The following is an 18,340-nucleotide window of genomic DNA, read 5'->3' as shown; positions in this document are numbered from 1 at the left end:
GCCTCCTGTACCCCCGGTTCTACCCCGACCCCAAAGATCGCAAGCCCCCATCCTGGTTTAACCCTGGACCCCACCACCTTCGACACCGTCCTTGCCACCCCCTTCCAGAACCCTTCCAGCACCGGACATGCCCAGAACATATGCACATGGTTCGCTGGGCTTCCCAGACATCTGACACACCTGTCCTCACCCCCAAAGAACCGGCTCATCCTTGTCCCCGTCATGTGAGCTCTATGCAGCACCTTAAATTGAATGAGGCTCAGTCTCGCACACGAGGAGGAAGAGTTGACCTTCTCCAGTGCATCCGCCCACGTCCCGTCTTCTATCTGCTCTCCCAGCTCCCCTTCCCACTTGGCTTTCTGCTCCTCCCCTGATGCTGCTTCCGCCTCCTGCATTATCTTGTAGATGTCTGATATCTTCCCCCCTCCGACCCAGACCCCCGAGAGCACCCTATCACTCGCCCCCTTACTGGGGAGCAGGGGAAACCCCTCCACCTGCCGCCTAGCAAATGCCTTCACTTGTAAATATCTGAACATGTTTCCCGGGGGGAGCTCAAACTTCTCCTCCAGCCCTCCCAGGCTCGCAAACCTCCCCTCTATAAACAGGTCCTTCAGCTGCCGTATGCCCACCCTGTACCAGCTCTGAAATCCCCCGTCGATGTTCCCCGGGATGAATCTATGGTTCCCTCTTATTGGCGCCGCCAACAGACCTCCCATTTCCCCCCTATGTCGCCTCCACTGCCCCCATATCTTGAGGGTGGCCGCCACCACCGGGCTCGTGGTGTACCTCGTGGGGGGGAGCGGCCATGGTGCCGTTACTAGGGCCCCCAGGCTTGTGTTGCCACAGGACGCCCTCTCCATTCGTTTCCAAGCTGCCCCCTCCCCTTCCATCATCCACTTGCGCACCATTGACACATTTGCCGCCCAGTAGTACCCCGAGAGATTGGGCAGTGCCAGCCCTCCACTGTCCCTACTCCGCTCCAAAAAGACCCTCCTCACCCTTGGGGTGCCATGCGCCCACACGTAGCTCATGATGCTACTCGTCACCTTTTTGAAGAAGGCCCTAGGGAGGAAGATGGGCAAGCACTGAAATAAAAACAAGAACCTTGGGAGGACCGTCATTTTGATTGACTGCACCCTCCCCGCCAGCGACAACGGTACCATGTCCCACCTCTTAAATTCCTCCTCCATCTGTTCCACCAGCCTGGAAAAGTTCAACTTGTGGAGGGTCCCCCAGTTCCTTGCCACCTGCACCCCTAAGTACCTAAAGCTCTTTCCTGCTCGCTTGAAGGGGAGTCTCCCAATACCCTCTCCCTGGTCCCCCGGGTGTATCACAAAACCTCGCTTTTGCCCAAATTTAGTTTGTACCCCGAAAAGTCCCCAAACTCTGCTAATAGTTCCATTATCTCCGGCATTCCCCCTTCTGGGTCTGCCACGTACAGCAGTAGATCATCCGCATACAGCGATACTCGATGTTCCTCCCCTACCCTAGTCAGTCCTCTCCACCCCCCTGAACCCCTCAGTGCCATCGCCAACGGTTCAATCGCCAGTGCGAAAAGTAGGGGGGATAGGGGACATCCCTGCCTGGTCCCTCGGTGGAGCCCGAAATACTCCGACCTCCTCCCGTTTGTCACTACACTCGCCGTCGGGGCCGAGTAGAGCAACTTCACCCACTTAATAAACCCTTCCCCAAACCCAAACCGTTCCAACGTCTCCCACAGGTACTCCCACTCCACCCTATCGAATGCCTTCTCCGCGTCCAGCGCTACCACTATCTCAGCCTCCCCCTCCACTGCCGGCATCATAATTACATTCAGCAATCTCCGCACGTTCGTGTTGAGCTGCCGCCCCTTCACGAACCCCGTCTGGTCCTCATGGATTACCCCTGGCACACAATCCTCTATTCTAGCTGCCAGGATCTTTGCCAGCAACTTGGCATCCACGTTCAGAAGCGAGATAGGCCTGTAGGACCCGCACTGCACGGGGTCTTTATCCCGCTTCAATATCAGGGAGATCAGAGCCTGCGACATTGTCGGGGGCAGAACCCCCCCCCTCTCGCGCCTCATTAAAGGCTCGTGCCAGTACCGGTCCCACCAAGTCCACATTTTTCTTATAGAATTCCACCGGGAACCCATCTGGCCCCGGCGCCTTCCCCGCTTGCATCTGACCTATTCCCTTGACTAGCTCCTCTAGCCCTATTGGCGCCCCCAGCCCTTCTACCAGCCCCTCCTGGACCCTTGGGAACCTCAATTTATTTAGGAAGTCCTCCATTCCCCCTCTCCTCGTCGGCGGCTCAGACCGATACAACTCCTTGTAAAAATCCCTGAAGACCCCGTTCACTTCTTGCCCCTTCTGCACTACCTTCCCGCCCCTCTCCTTCACTCCCCCAATCTCCCTAGCCGCATCTCGTTTGCGAAGCTGGTGTGCCAGCATCCTGCTCGCCTTTTCCCCATACTCATAGACCGCGCCCTGTGCCCTTCTCCACTGCGTCTCTGCCTTCCTGGTGGTCAGCAGGTCGAACTTGACCTGCAGGCTGCGCCGTTCTTCCAGCAGCCCCTCCTCTGGTGCCTCCGCATATCTCCTATCCACTTCCAATAGCTCCCCCACCAGCCTCTCCCTCTCCTGCCTCTCCTTTCTTTCTCTGTGCGCCCTTATGGAGATCAGCTCTCCCCTGATCACTGCCTTCAGGGCCTCCCAGACCATCCCCACCTGCACCTCACCCGTGTCATTCAAGTCCAGATAGCTCTCAATGCTCTTCCGGACCCTTTTACACACCTCGTCGTCCGCTAACAGCCCCACATCCAGCCGCCACAGCGGGCGCTGGTCCCGCGCCTCCCCCATTTCCACATCCACCCAATGCGGTGCATGATCAGAGATCGCAATGGCCGAGTACTCAGCTTCCCGTACCCTCGGGATCAGCCCCCTGCTCAACACGAAGAAATCGATTCTGGAGTACACTCTATGGACGTGGGAGAAAAAGGAATACTCCCTCGCCCTCGGCCTACCAAACCTCCATGGGTCTACTCCTCCCATCTGCTCCATGTACCCCCTCAGCACTTCTGCCGCTGCCGGCCTCCTATTGGTCCTTGAGCTCGATCTGTCTAGCCCGGGGTCCAGCACTGTGTTAAAGTCCCCCCCCATGATCAAGCCCCCTGCCTCCAGTCCCGGAATGAGGCCCAATAGGCGCCTCATAAAACCCGCGTCATCCCAGTTCGGGGCATATACGTTGACCATCACCACTTTCTCCCCCTGCAGCTTACCCTTCACCATCACATACCTACCCTCCTTATCCGCCACCACCTCCTCCGCCACGAACGACACCCTCTTTCCCACCAGAATCGCCACCCCCCGGTTCTTTGCGTCCAATCCAGAGTGGAACACCTGTCCCACCCACCCCCTTCTCAGGCGAACCTGGTCCACTACCTTCAAATGGGTCTCCTGTAACATAGCTACATCAGCCTTCAGTCCCTTCAGGTGTGAGAATACCCTTGATCTCTTGACCGGCCCATTCAACCCCCTCACGTTCCAAGTGATCAGCCGGGTCGCGGGACGACCCGCCCCCTTCCCCTGCCGATTAGCCATGTCCTGTTCCCTGCTCGCCCCGGGTCGACCCTCCCCTACTGACCCGCTCCCCATGGCGATGTCCCCCTCCCCCCACCTCTCCAGTCCTCCACTTCCCGTTTCTGGTCTTTTCAGCAGCAACCCGGTGTCCCTCCCTAACCCCCCCTCCCCCCCCCCCCCCCCCCCCCGGCTAGGACCCCTCCTAGCCGCGATGTACCCTCCATCGTACTCCCGTAAGTCAGCTGGTTCACGCTGACCCGGCTGCTCCTGCCACACTCCGACTCCCCCCGGCTCGGGGGGGGGGGGCCTCCCCCCCCTTGCCACTCCTCCCTGGCCCCGCTCCAGCGCGGGAAAGGTCGCCATTGCTAGCCACGCCCCGCACTCCTCCCCTCCCCCCTCCTCTGCCCCGCGCGCGGGAAAACAGAGGAAAGCCCGCGCTTTCGCCCTGCCACACCCCACCCCGCCATCTTCAGCTCCACCCCCGTCCCCGTCCATGCCTGTAAAGGAACCCCCCCTAGGGGCCCATATCCCCGATCTGCTCTCCCCCCCGTCCCACCTCCCCAACTTAACATTATAAATAACAGATAAATAACAAATAACAATGTACTTAACAGTCGCCCTCTACCAAACAGCATAAATAACCATAAATAACCATGAATAACCACAATAACAATAACTAAGGGAAGTTGGCAAAGGGGGAAAAAACATCAGAAGAAAAACCACAGCAAAAGTTCAAAATCCAAACAGAGAATTCAGCTGAAAGTACCCGAGCGGCTACGGCCGCCAAGTATCCCCTGGGTCTAATTCGAGTCCAGTTTCTCTTCCTGTACAAAGGCCCACGCCTCCTCTGGGGACTCAAAATAGTGGTGTTGGTTCCTGTAGGTGACCCACAAGCGCGCTGGCTGCAGCATTCCGAACCTGATCCGTTTTGCATGTAGCACCGCCTTCGTCCGGTTGTACCGGGCCCGCCGCTTTGCCACCTCCGCACTCCAGTCCTGGTAGACCCTCACCGTCGAATTCTCCCACTTGCTGCTCCTTTCCCTCTTGGCCCACTCCAGCACTCTCTCACGGTCGCTGAGTCGCTGGAACCGCACCAGCACCGCCCTCGGGGGCTCATTTGCTCTTGGCCTCCTAGCCGTGACCCTGTAGGCCTCTTCCAGCTCCAGGGGCGAGGGGACGGCCCCTGCCCCCATCAGGGAGCTCAGCATTTCTGCTACATATCCCGGGAGGTCTGACCCCTCCAGGCCTTCTGCCAGGCCCAGGATCCTCAGGTTCTTCCGCCTCATTCGGGTATCCAGCTCCTCAAACCGGCTCTGCCATTTCAGGTGGAGTGCCTCGTGCACCTCTACCTTTCCCACGAGGACCGTGGCCTCCTCCTCCCTCACAGTCATCTCCTGTTGCAGCTCCCGAATCGACGCCTCTTGGGTCGCCTGGGCTCCCATCAGCCTGGTGGTCGTCGCATTCATTGACTCCAAGAGCTCCATTTTCAGCTCCGTAAAGAAGCGCAGGAGAGCGGCCTGCTGCTCCTCCGCCCATTTCCTCCATTCCTCGGGTGCGCCACCGGCCGCCATTTTGGTCTTCTTCCCCCGCTTTTTTTTGGGAGCTGCTGTTGCTTTCTTTACCACCCCACTCCGGGTACCGACCATAAAGTTGGTCTGGTTCTCTTCAGGGAGCCTTCCCCCACCGGGATTTGTCCTTACAGCGCCGTTGGGGCCCTCCAATCGGCCCGAAAACACCTTTGTAGCAGGAGCAGCCAAACGTGCGACTTAGCTGGTCATAGCCGCAACCGGAAGTCGAAGATCAAATTCAAGAGCGGACTATATGGTCAATGGAAGGGTCCTGGGGAAAATTGATGTACAGAGAGATCTGGGAGTTCAGGTCCATTGCACCCTGAAGGTGGCAACGCAGGTTGATAGAGTGGTCAAGAAGGCATACAGCATGCTTGCCTTCATTGGACGGGGTATTGAGTACAAGAGTTGGCAGGTCATGTTACAGTTGTATAGGACTTTGGTTCGGCCACATTTGGAATACTGCGTGCAGTTCTGGTCGCCACATTACCAGAAGGATGTGGATGCTTTGGAGAGGGTGCAGAGGAGGTTCACCAGGATGTTGCTTGATATGGAGGGTGCTAGCTATGAAGAAAGGTTGAGTAGATTAGGATTGTTTTCGTTGGCAAGACGGAGGTTGAGGGGGGACCTGATTGAGATCTACAAAATTATTAGAGGTATGGACAGGGTGGATAGCAACAAGCTTTTCCCAAGAGTGGGAGTGTCGATTACAAGGGGTCACGATTTCAAGGTGAGAGGGGGAAAGTTTAAGGGAGATGTACGTGGAAAGTTTTTTACGCAGAGGGTGGTGGGTGCCTGGAACGCTTTACCAGCGGAGGTGGTTGAGGCGGGCACGATAGCATCATTTAAGAGGCATCTAGACAGGTATATGAATGGGCGGGAACAGGGAAGTAGACCTTGGAAAATAGGAGACAGGTCTAGATAAAGGATCTGGATCGGCGCAGGCTGGGAGGGCCGAATGGCCTGTTCCTGTGCTGTAATTTTCTTTGTTCTTTGTTCAAGGTTCAAGGCTCAAATGTCAGAACATTCAGATTGGTCTTTCGGTAATGACCTTGAGCTTCAGATTGAACAAAATCGGGGTCTGCAGATGGACATCTATTCTGCAAACCAAAAAAAGAATGTGGCGATGAAGCTTTATGGGACGTAAGGGCATTTTACAGCATTTAGGCGATACTTTTGAAGATCTCTGCACCCTAGAGTTAACCCTTTGCTAGACCAGGTTGCCTTCGCTTATGCCAATAGCATCTATCTAACAATGTGGGAAGTTATCCAAATATGTTCCATTCACAAAACCAATTTATTTGATCTTTTTAAGCACCAAGTTTATTTATATCAAAGGGAATCAAAGGTTATCAGGGTTGATGGGAATTTGTGGTTCAAAACATAGATCAGCCATAACCTTCTTGAATGGGGCCTCACGGTAGCATGGTGGTTAGCATCAATGCTTCACAGCTCCAGGGTCCCAGGTTCGATTCCCGGCTGGGTCACTGTCTGTGTGGAGTCTGCACGTCCTCCCTGTGTGTGCGTGGGTTTCCTCCGGGTGCTCCGGTTTCCTCCCACAGTCCAAAGATGTGCGGGTTAGGTGGATTGGCCATGCTAAATTGCCCGTATTGTAAGGTTAATGGGGGGATTGTTGGGTTACGGGTATACGGGTTATGTGGGTTTAAGTATGTTCTATGTTCTAAGTAGGGTGATCATTGCTCGGCACAACATCGAGGGCCGAAGGGCCTGTTCTGTGCTGTACTGTTCTATGTTCTAATGGCGGAGCAGGCTCGAGAGACTGAATGGCCCTATTTCATAGAATCAAAGAATTTACAGTGCAGAAGGAGGCCATTTGGCCCATTGAGTCTGCACCGGCCCTTACAAAGAGCACTCTACTGAAGCCCATGTATCTACTATATCCCCATAACTCAGTAACCCCCCACTTAAAATGTTTTGGACACTAAGGGCAATTTAGCATGGCCAATCCACCTAACACGCACATCTTTGGACTGTGGGAGAAAACCGGAGTACCCGGAGGAAACCCACGCAGACACGGGGAGAATGTGCAGACTCCACACATTGACCCAGCCGGGAATCGAACCTGGGACCCTGGAGCTGTGAAGCAACTGTGCTAATTTTATAACCCTAAAAATAATCAGGAACAAATTGTATTGCATGCCTTTTCAGTAAACTAGTTACTATGAATTGTGACCAACTTCTGTTTAAAGTTGTATGACACTATACATGTATGTTTCTAAAAGCGATATGAGACATTATTGGAAGTTCAGCTTTGAGGAGTTAGTGAGACTGACCAATGTGAGGAAACTGGATTAATGTCCTCAGAGTTATAGTTATTTTAAACAGGGCATTTTGTAATCTGTTCTTTCACCGCAGGCATTTGTCCATTCCCTCATATTGTTGAGCACAATATACCTTTGAATGTAATCATCCCAACTAATTTATATAATATTTATAGGTATTTCACTGATCATGTCAGACTCCAATTCTGAACTGTTCAGGGCTTCATTCAGCTGAATAATCAACTGATTACCCTCTCCTCTCAAGTCACGTTTATTTAGATATGTTGGGCATGAGCAAGAAGCTAATTACTAACTAGGCTAAAGCCCGAGCCATTCTGCTGGCTAATGTTGAGCATTGTTTCACTGGACGTACAATATCCAAGATTACTGACAGAGTGGGGGCTAAATGATTGGAACTTGTAATAATGATCTTTTTATAATAATGATCTTTACTGTCAGAAGTAGGCTTACATTAACACTGCAATGAAGTTACTGTGAAAAGCGTATCTTCAAGAGATACGGTGATTACAGTTCACATGAGGAATCAAATGTAATCAAACAATTGTAATCTAAACTAAAAATAGAAAATGCTGGAAATAGTAGGTCAGGCAACATCTGTGGAGAGAAAACCAGAGTTAATGTTTCAGGTCGATATTTTGTTAGTGTGATGATTTGGCTAGTTGATTACTACAATAAGATTCTTCAATGAAAGCGTAACATTTAATCAAAAGTGCCTTGGTGTTGATATTGTTGTAAAACTCCTATATTTGTTTTCTTAAATAAATTTAGAGTATCCAATTATTTTTTTCCAATTAAGGGGCGATTTAGTGTGTCCTATCCACCTACCCTGCACATCTTTGTGTTGTGGGGGTGAAACCCACCCAGACACGAGGGGATTGAGCAAACTCCACACAGAGAGTGACTTGGGGCCGGGATCGAACTCGGGTCCCCAGCGCCGTAGGCAGCAGTGCTAACGACTGCACCTTTGTGCCACCCAACCGTTATCGTGTGACAGTGTCAAAAATGCACCCTGTTGAACTTTTAAAATGATCAGAATTTGTAAAAGTCCTGAAAGATGTGCTATTAGGTGAATTGAACATTCTGAATTCTCCCTCGGCGTACCCGAACAGGCGCCGGAATGTGGGGACTAGAGGATTTTCACAGTAACTTCATTGCAGTGTTAACGTAAGCCTATTTGAGACACTAATAAAGATTATTATTATTAAATCAGAGTTAATTTTCTTTTGCATTCCAATAATCGGAGAGTTATCATACTTAATGAGAACCAAATATTGGTTTCAGTAATCTGGCGTTGTTGTAGCAAGTATAATTTCAGTTACTTTTGAAGTATATTCTAGTTTACTTTCTGGACATTTGTTTGATTGAGTTTTCTGCTGTAGATTTACTTTGTTTATCTCAGTTGGCTCCCTCGCAATTGAAAGGATAGTTCACAACACGATCTTTCAAGCAGCTCCCATTGCTTGTATTGGCTATCAGAAGATATCAAGAACAATATTGTCCCTCCTCTGGAAGTTGCCAGTTTTCCCTTAGGCCCCTGTTATCCCATGCTCAACAGAGCTCAGGTTAGGATTGAGCTCTTGGGTTCTGCCCTGCCTCCACCTTGGCTCTGTGTACTGAACATTGCCTGGAGCTTTGGAATTTTATTTACTCCTACATAAATATCTGACCTACCAATGCACTGAAGCTTCCCTTTCAACCTGCCCACAGTACTGCACTGTTAAAAGTAGAAATCATGATTTGAAAACGGACCTGAATAATTGAAACTATTTTCCACCCACAGCCCAGAGATGGACATTTTTATAGGGGCTGTTGTGGAAAAGTTTCAGGTTTGTGAAGACCAGTCACAGTTTGGATGAAAGTCAGTGAATGCTGTAATTATACAGTATGAATAATTTTCCTTGTTTCAACTCGCCATTTGGAGATATTCCCAGATGTTCGGAAGATTCTAGATATGAGATCTTACTGAAGTGGGGATTTCAGCTAGTCTCAGCTTTCAGGATCATACACAGTGACTGCTCTGAATCTCTAAGCTTTGGTGTTCGGATGAATGTCGAAGTATTTTATCGTACAAATGTATTAAGGGAGTTTCCACATTGCATTGTTCAGACGCTTTTGCGTCTATAGCCTTTCTTGTTGCATACTGTTCAAGAAAAGAAAGAACGACAAGATGTGCATTTTTAGAGCACCTACCTGTGTTTGTGAACCATCCTGTAGAGCTTCACATGCACAGTAGTTACTTATAAATGTAACCACTAAGTAGATGAACATGGGAGCCACCGTGGTTTCAACAATGACCACAAACAGCAATGAGACAAATGAAGAGCTAATTTATTTTTGATGGTGATGATTAATGAAGGAATGTCGGCCTGGAGTTGGGAATAACCAACTGCTGGTTCCTCTGCAAAAAAAAAAGAAAATGCCAAGGGAAATTTTAGGTTGATTTGACAGCCAGAGGGGTCTCATCTGAAAAATCTATGTTCCAAGCTTGGCTTCCTTCAATGCTTTTTGTCAATTACTCAAAAAATACAAATGATCCTGGTAATCGTAGTGACCTCTTCAATGTTTGCCTATGCTATTGAATCTGTTAATATCACTGGAAACTAAGGTTGTATTCCTTGGAATTTAGAAGGCGAGTGGGCGATGTTTCAAAGTTTACAAGACATTACAGGGGTTACGGGGGGAGATGGAGATAAACTATTTCTGTTGCTTGGCAGTTCCAGGGCTAGGGTTCATGTGCTCAAAATTAAGAGCAAGACCACCCGAGTGAAATTAAGATAGTCATCTACAAACAAAGGATGGGAGAAGTTTGTATCTCTGCCCCACAAGCACAAATTGAGCTACTTTAAATCTGTTTGATAGATCTTTTTGTTAACCAAAGGGATGTGGAGCAAAGATATGGAATTAGATCACAGATGAGTCATGATTTCATTGAATAATATAGCAGGATTGAGTGACTACATGGCCGTTTCCTGTTCCAATTGGATAATTATTCTTTGGGATCTGATTTAAAAAAAAATATGGAACAACTTTGAATTATAAAAATAGGCCACTCAGCCCTTCAAGTTGGTGCTGATAGTTTTTGTCCTATTACGTAACCTTCCCTATTAATCTCACTCTTGTTCCAAAATGATGGACTTTAGCATGCTTAACATTATCTGTGTAATAAAATACTTTAGAATTTCCAATTTAATTATGTTTAAGCTCTTAAAATCATACTCTTTTGTTGCTGTCTTTCTGATCAGTGTCACTATGCAATTGCTATTCTTTATCATTTAGAAAATCTGCAGTGGTTCAAATTGTAACCTGTTGAGCTCCAGAGCCTAATTTCTCAACTGTATATACAGTGACCATTCCGGCAAAATCCTAATGTTTGCATCTTATGCTTTAATTTTGAATATTTCCGATGATGATTCATTACAACTACACGCATAACAACTTGCATTTATATTCGGAGGTGGATTCACATTTTGTGGTGCCCCATGCTCCCATTTATTTCTCTCTTCCCCGCCCTCGCTTGCCTGGGTCTTCAGGACAGTCTCTTGCCTCACTCGTCATCCCCTCGTGCTTTTAAGGCTTGAATCGGCACCTCGCTAGCCGATCAGCAAATGATTGGTGCCCACAAACATCAGCTGGCGCGGGTCCCCCTGGTTGGTCAGGACCCTGTGTTTCGGCACGGTATGTTTCATTGTAAATCCGCCTCTGTCTATATTATAATGCGGGTGTAATAAAACATTCCAAGGCTCTTTACATCAATATTAAAGAACAAATTCTGACACTGAACCGCATTAAATACAACATTTACACAATTCCTAAGTGCCTTGATTGGGTAGATGCTGAAGAAATGTTTCCCTGGCTGAGGAATCCAGAACACAGAGTCACAGTCTCGGAATAAGGCGATTGAAGACTGGATTAGGAGAAATTTCTTTCCTCACAATGTTGTAGATCTTTGGATTTCTCTACCCCAGAGAGCCATGGATGCTCAGACGTTGAGTCTATTCAAAACAGAAGTCGATATATCTTTAGGTACTCAGGAAACGCAGGGATATGGGGAAAGTTCAGGAAAGTGGATTTGAGGTAGTTGATCAGCCATGATCTAATTGAATAGTTAAGCGGGGTCCAAGTCCAAATTATCCAGTCCCGCTCCTATTCTTGTGTTCCTGTATTGGGCCAGATGATCAAAGACTTGGCTGAAGATGTGGGTGTTAAGGAGTGTCTTCAGATAAATTGAGGTAGGCAACGCCCAGATACCATAAATGAATAAAAAATGTTTGACAAATGCAACAGGATATAAGAATCAGCAGATTGTCAATGAGAGGCTATTTTGCCTCTTAATTGCTGATTTGACAAGGAACCAGGTGCTTGTAAGGTGTTGGTCACAAATGTTGAGTCAGGAGCATAATACTTTCATTGCCTGGTGCAGAATCATTATTTGGCCTGTGGAATCTGCTTTGCAATCTTATTAAAATTTTCGGCAATTGGAAAATTCAAAGCCTGTTCTGGTGGCTTGAAGTTTTATTAACCACAATTGTGTAGATATTCTTTAAAAAAAATAAAATAAATAAATTTAGAGTACCCAATAAGGAGCAAGTTAGCGTGGCCAATCCACCTCCCTGAACATCTTCGGGTTGTGGGGATGAGACCCACCCAGACACGGGGAGAATATACAAACTCCACACGGACAGTGACCTGGACGCCATGAGGCAGTAGTTCTAACGACTGCGCCACCGTGCTGCCTTACCATTGTGTAAATATGATGAGAGTATCAGCAAAGGTAAAACAGATACTTTTCAATTGTTGCTGGACAAATATAAAATCCGGCCCATTATTTTAATTATTTGTCAGTTTATCATCCTCTGGCTGCATTCTTCATTTTTTTCTTTTTAAATCTTATCTCACATTTTCCTCTTTTCGCGAATTCTGCTTCCACTGGCATCAGATGTCTTGCCTATGCTTCACGTTCTCTGAGCATTTTTTGATTAAAAAAAAAGTTAGTCAATTTTGTAACTTGACAAATAGATGAATAGGATGGGAAAAGTGGGCTATGGACCCCGGAAGTGTAGAAGATTTTAGTTTAGATGGGCAGCGTGGTCGGCGCAGGCTTGGAGGGCCGAAGGGCCTGTTCTTATGCTGTACTTTTCTTTGTTCTTTCTTTACATCTTTTAAAGTCCAGAATGAGCTGAAAGATGACATTAAGTGCCCTTTGTTGCTCTGTTTATCTGGTTCTAAATATGGTCAATATGGTTGCCGTCCTTAATCCTAATTATGTTTGCTCTAGAGTCGCCAGGTATCTTTTGATACCGCCACAAGGTTCAAACCCGAATACTAATCAAAGAACCAATACGCCAGTTAGTTAGTTCAAAGTCAATACTATTTATTTACACACACAGTAATATCTACTCATGCACAAAATACCATAAACTAAACTATCTCTAACGCTAACGCCTATACTTATCTTCGGGTGCCCACTCAGTTAGAGGAACAATGGCTGTTGTTCAGATCTGAGGCTCTTGGGTGCGAAGGTGTAACAGGAGAACAGCTATGGTCGTCCGTCTGTTGGCGAGCGTTGACCTTGGACTTACTTGCTTCTGGTGCAGCTGGTGGACGGGTCTCTCTGCTACGGGAGCCGAGTCCAAGAGAGTAATTCTCTTTTGGGGGCTTCTTCTTATACCCAAAGGGGGCTTCGTGCGCTTTTGGGCGGGCCTTGAACTTGGCCACACTTAATTGGGTCGCACCTTGATCACTGGTATTGATCTTGACCAATAAAGGGGTGGGTACCCTGATGGCTGGGCGTGTCTTTGATGGCCGTTGGCCGTGCTTTGTTTGTGTCTTTCTGGCGCCGGGATGCCTGCTATAGTATCTTGAATGTTATTCCTTTATTCCCGGAGATGGACCATCAATATGCTAATTGACCTACAGTTTCAGTCTCGCCTGGGATTTGCCTTCTCAATACGCATCCAGGCTCTGTGCCTGCCTGCTTTCTTAGCATTGTCCATGTTTCCCTACAGTCTTTGCAAACATCCAATTTGTACTCTGGAAGTGGCCATCCCAGATGGCTGCACCTTTCGGACTATATGAGTTCTGTAAGTCTCTTTATTGTGCAAAAGAGCAAATCATGTCTCCCAGCCTGGAATGTTAAAGGGAGATAGCAGTACTTGGAAAGGCAATACTAAAATCAATACCTCTTAACCCAATGCTGAAGTGTCAAAACAAAATATGAATCTGAGCGGCAGCTTGGAATTATTTCCTTCACCTCAATCTTGCCTTCAACCTTCTCGGATCTGAAGTCTGGAATTTTCTAATCAAACCTCCGCTTGTCCACTTTGCTCTCCTCCTCCTTTAAAATGCAGCTTAAAACCTATAACTTGACCAGACTTTGGTCTCCTCCTTTGGCTTGGTGTCAGATTTTGCCTGTTTTCACTCCTGTGAAGTGCCTTGGAACATTTGACTACATTAAAGGCACTATATAAATGCACGTTGTTTCTTTCTGAGCCAGGATCAGGCTGGGGGGGGGGGGGGGGGTCGGGGTCGGATTTGGCACTGATGACCGTCTGATCAATATTACATTAACTGGAATGCTTACCATGGACCAATGGAACAGGCACATACAGACCAGTCAAATTGTGATTGTGCTACAAAGTCGATGTTTAAATGCAGCAATAGCGTTTTCATTTAAAAGTTCAATATGGGAGCCAGGCATAATCGTGAAAGATTCAGCATATGCTGATGCGAACTAGTGCTATAAATTGTCTTAGTGTTGCAAGAATAAAAATATGAATATTGCAGTACAGTAAAATTAAACATTTGTTGTCAGCGTAAAACATTGTTAGCAGATTTGTCAAAATAGGTGCTCTGTTAATGGAGTCTGTTCAAGAGTCCCAAAAATAATGGAGCTGTCATCATACTTATAGCTACCTCACTTCCAGTATGGGGGAATGATGGTGTAGTGGTCATGTTGCCGGACTAGTAATCCAGAGGCCCAGCCTAATCTTCTGGGGACATCCCAACAACAGCAGTTGTTAAAATTTAAATTAAAAATCTGGAATTGAAAGCTAACCTCTAATGGTACCATGAAACTATCATCAATGTTGAATAATAACAATGGGTTAGTGACACTGATCAGCAACAAAAGAGTATGATTTTAAGAGCTTGAAATTAAGTAAAGAGGACATTATAAAATATTCTATTACACGAAAAATGTTAGGTGTGCTAAAATCCATCATTTATTTTCAAAGGAAATAAATAATTGCTCAAAGAAGAGGAATGCAAAAGGCTATTGGGAATAAGATTGAGATTATTTTTTTAAAATAAATTTAGAGTACCCAATTCATTTTTTTTCCAATTAAAGGGCCAATCCACCTACCCTGCACATCTTTGGGTTATGGGGGCGAAACTCACGCAAACATGGGGAAAATGAAAACTTCACACTGACAGTGACCCGGGGTCGGGATCGAACCTGAGACCGCGGCGTCGTGCGACAGCAGTGCTAACCACTGTGCCACCGTGCTGCCTATAAGAGTGAGATTAATAGGAAAAGTACCTTACCTGGAGAGAAAATATCAGCACCCTTTATGGGCTGAGTGGCCTAATTCTATAATTCTCAGAAGTCCCATATTTAGAAAAGAATCAGACCCCAAGGAATTATTGTCCAATTGGAACAGGAGACAATCATTTAGCCACTCAAGCCTGCTCTATCATTCATCTGGTTCACCATATCCTTCAGGAAATTAAATCTGCCATCCTTACCTGGCCTGGTTTACGTGTGACTCCAGATTCCTAATTATTCTATAAATTTTAATAAATAATTTTCTAATAATTCTGCTACTTCTCAGCAGGAAGGACCTCATCCCTTGAACGAATTAAAAAAGCATGCTACCACGTTGCTGAGATTAAACTAAATTAGTCACAGACTGGAAACCTGGGTTCTTTCAGGGACTGTTTATTTTTAAGATTGGAGTATATCAAGAACAATCACATTTTTAAACCAAAATGTGAGGGACTGGATTCAAATGAACAAATTGACATTTCACTTTGATATTAGTACCCACTAGTAAAGACCACACCCTTAATTTGTGCTTTCTTCAACTTTCTCATGTGACAAACTGTGTGCAAGAGCATGAGTTGCTACTTAATTTCATCATTTCAGTATTTGCACAGACTTGTTTCTGGACTCAAAATAGCACACCCTAGCAAATAGACAAATTGTATTGAGGTCACTGTGCTGTCATCTGCAATGGGTTTGAGAACCCTTAAAGGAGAGGTGTTCCGTCTATTTGACAGAATATTGAAGACAAATGATGTGCTAAATTTAATGTCAGCAGTGACCATAATGATTTACAATAGTTTATTGTCACACTGGGTAGGGTTTCCCCATTGGGATTGTTCAAGTGTGTCCTTAGCTGTACCTAACTGGGTGACTCTCTTAAGCCTACCTTCAAGTAGACTGACTTAAAGTAATTCTGTTCAGTATTCTTTCTGCATTTCCTGTACAAGGAAACAAACTCTTTAGCTGTCTCAGTTTTATTCTGTGGAGTTTTGTTAATTTGTTTTCTTCTTCACTTGGTCTTTGATCCCAGCTTTTTAAAAATAAATTTAGAGTACCCAATTATTTTTTCCAATTAAGGGGCAATTTAGTTTGGCCAATCTACCTACTCTGCACATCTTTGGGTTGTGGGGGTGAAACCCACGCAGACACGGGGAGAATGTGCAAACTCCACACGGACAGTGACCCAGGGTCGGGATTCGAACCCGGGTCCTCAGCGCCGTAGGCAGCAATGCTAACCACTGTGCCACCGTGCTGCCCCTGATCCCAGCTTTTGATCACCCTTTGTAATCTTTCTCTTACTGGTTCAACTTTTATTTTCTTTATGCGTTTTGTGTTAAAATCACGATATAAATATAGTGTGTCACATGTTATTTAACATATTGAAATGGGAAAACAGTCTTATAATTACAATAAAGGTATTTCAGACCATTTTAGGACCTGTGCCAATTGTATAAAGGCTATATACTATCTGTGCGCAATTATATGGAAACCCATTGCTAGATTATAAAAAAAATTAAGTGTAGAATGGCCGTTTGCAGGAGTTGATGTGGTTTATAAAACACACGGCTTTTTTTTCCATTTTGCACTCTTGTTAACATCTTCAAGAAAGGAGACGGGTACGACTGCGGAAATTACAGAGGGATCTCCTACTCTCCGCCATGGGAAAGGTGAACACGAGGGTACTCCTCAACCGCCTCCTCCCAGTGGCTGAAGAGCTCTTCCCTGAGTCTCAGTGCAGCGTCCGCCCATCAAGAGGCTCCTGATTGGTCCTGGCAATTGTTTCACTGAAGCATTGTTTCTCAGGTTTGGGTGACTGGGAATTCTGATTCATGATAATAATCAAAAAATGCTATATAAACTCAGCAGGTCTGGCAGTATCTGTGGAGAGAGAAACAGAGTTAATGTTTTGAGCCCATATGACCTTTCTACAGAACTCCTGATACGTGTTTGACTTACTGGTTCTTTTGCCTTCCCTCCCTTCCTCCTACCCCCTGGCCTCAAACCGCCAATCCCCAATATATTCAGTTGTATCTGTTCTTGATTGGTAGCCTTGCTTTTAAATACACATGGCTAACCTTCATTTTAGCAGCTCAGTGTGCTTCCAACCCTATGTTAGTGAGTTATTCCAAGCAATTATGTATAATTGCTCATGTTTTCAAAATATCCTATGGCTTTTTTTTGGCAGTTGAAAATTGCTATGCTGTGTGCTGATCTGGTTTAACAGTAGTTTGGGAAGTGTAAACTGCAGGGCGATCGGCCAAGTTCTGGGAAGTGGGATTAGATTGGTGCTTTATTGGCTGGTGCAGACGTGATAGGCAAAGTGGTCTCTTTGTGCCGTAAACCTTCTGCAGTCGATCTTGTGTGGCAGTGGTAACATCCCTTTCTCTTGCCCAGAAGCTCTGGGTTCAAGTCTCCCTTCAGGACTTGATGGCATTTGAAATGGGGCCAAACAGAGCATAATCATGGACAAATCCAATGGAAGTCCAAGGACACCAACACCCTCTTTAGGACATAATATCTGCAGGGCAAGTAATGTGATATAACTTATATGAGAACTGCACTATGGCTCATAGTGTGTGTTTTCAACCATCAGAACATCAGATTTGCTTAAGGAATAATTTCCAGTGTAACTCATCATTGCTTGTGTGGAGGAAGAAGGTAGTAAATAAATGAGTGTTTAGTTGACTTGAGCTGCCCTTTGCATGCAGCTCAGAATAGAACACCCTTGGAAGGAATATGTGAGTGCATGAGTGGGATAAATGGAGTTAACTATTTGATGAAGCAAGTAGTTGCACCTTATGTTTTACTATGCAAAAGCTATAACTTAGTAGAATTTGTTGAAGTCCTTTTCCCTTGCAGGGCAATGGAAGTGAAATCTAGAGACCTGGATTCTTTATTCCCATTACAGCACTTGTGTCACGATATGCAATGTCTTTCCAAGCTCATTGCTCTGACTGACAAGTGAGTTTTCTGCAATCCTTTGTTATTAAGTGAATCAGCAGAAAATATGAAGTTCTCTTTTGGAACATGATCATTATGAGCTATTCTAGGAATGCTTTGGAGTACAAGGCTCTGTTTTGTGCAAGTGTGCTAACAGTTGGTGCTTGTTTTTGTTTTCTTGAGTAGGATAGGAGTAGGAGGTAAAGGGCAAGTTTCAGATACAATATTTTAAAAGGAAGCTGAAGAACATAACTGATTAAGCTATTTTCCTGATGGAAGGTTAATCTCTACCTCACATACACAAAAGAAAATGACTCCAGGATGAACGACTCATATCCTTGTCCCTCAAAGCATCAACATAACGTGCAGTATACAAATTCCACTTATTTTGACCAGAACTGAAGTACTACAAGCATATCACTTCAA

At 46.3% G+C, this 18,340-nt stretch overlaps 1 protein-coding gene across 1 annotated transcript in view; it reads left to right on the top strand.

The window, feature by feature from the left end:
• LOC119976058 (kinesin-like protein KIF13B) overlaps window positions 1-18,340 on the top strand; it is a 216,246-nt gene that overhangs the window by 83,820 nt on the left and 114,086 nt on the right.

This window comes from Scyliorhinus canicula, chromosome 1, assembly GCF_902713615.1.
Source record: "Scyliorhinus canicula chromosome 1, sScyCan1.1, whole genome shotgun sequence".
Taxonomy (NCBI): Eukaryota; Metazoa; Chordata; class Chondrichthyes; order Carcharhiniformes; family Scyliorhinidae; genus Scyliorhinus; species Scyliorhinus canicula.
The sequence above is the reverse complement of the archived record's forward strand: the minus strand, read 5'-3'. Positions and strand labels throughout refer to the sequence as shown.